This window comes from Octopus bimaculoides, chromosome 6 (genome assembly GCF_001194135.2).
Source record: "Octopus bimaculoides isolate UCB-OBI-ISO-001 chromosome 6, ASM119413v2, whole genome shotgun sequence".
Classification (NCBI taxonomy): Eukaryota; Metazoa; Mollusca; class Cephalopoda; order Octopoda; family Octopodidae; genus Octopus; species Octopus bimaculoides.
Genome location: NC_068986.1, coordinates 56,283,329 through 56,284,034, shown reverse-complemented (window position 1 = coordinate 56,284,034; position 706 = coordinate 56,283,329). Strand labels below are relative to the sequence as shown.

Here is a 706-nt window from a genome sequence, read left to right as displayed (position 1 = left end):
CTATCAGTAAAATAAATAAAACAGTCTCTTACAAAACTTAAGAGCTTGGATTTATTGGGTCTAAGAAAATGAGGCGGTGTGACATTCATACCTTTCTCTTTTCGAGGTCACTTTTGTGTAAGAAGTTAAATTGTATTTTAATTGCAAAGATTAGAATCTGCTGCCTGCATTAATACGTTATATAAAAATCTAAATGTATAAGGTACCTGAATCTAGAGTTTTCCATTCTTCTCTTTGAATTCAGGTTTATCTGCGTCGGCAAAATTCTGTCAAAGTTTTCTTTTTTTTTTTTTTAACTAAAAGGAGAAAGTGAAATTCGAATTATTTTAGCTTTCTGTGTGAAGAAAATTTTTAAGTTTCAAATAAACACAGACCTTCCATAACAATTCTTGCATATAAATATATTTTAATGTCACTAACCAATAATATGAACACTAGAAAAAGTGATGTTTACGTCTTTCCTAAAGGTATTTGTGACCTAAGCATTGTTGATGATCTTTACTATCAACTGCACTTTTATCGATAAATTACTCTGCGATTGGTTATTATATAGGTAAATTATTTTGTGGTTATTGTCACTTAAATTTTCAGTTCTCGTTGAATTGATGATTGAGCTAAATATCAGAATAATATCTACTATAAAAATTAAAGTTGGGGGGGGGGGCGTGAAGTGAAAAATCGTTTGTTGTTTATCTTCTTTCCCTGC

The 706-nt window shown here is 30.2% G+C and overlaps 1 protein-coding gene across 2 annotated transcripts in view; it reads left to right on the top strand.

Moving 5' to 3' along the window:
* LOC106868719 (uncharacterized) overlaps nucleotides 1–706 on the top strand; it is a 63,435-nt gene that overhangs the window by 999 nt on the left and 61,730 nt on the right. The window lies entirely within an intron of this gene.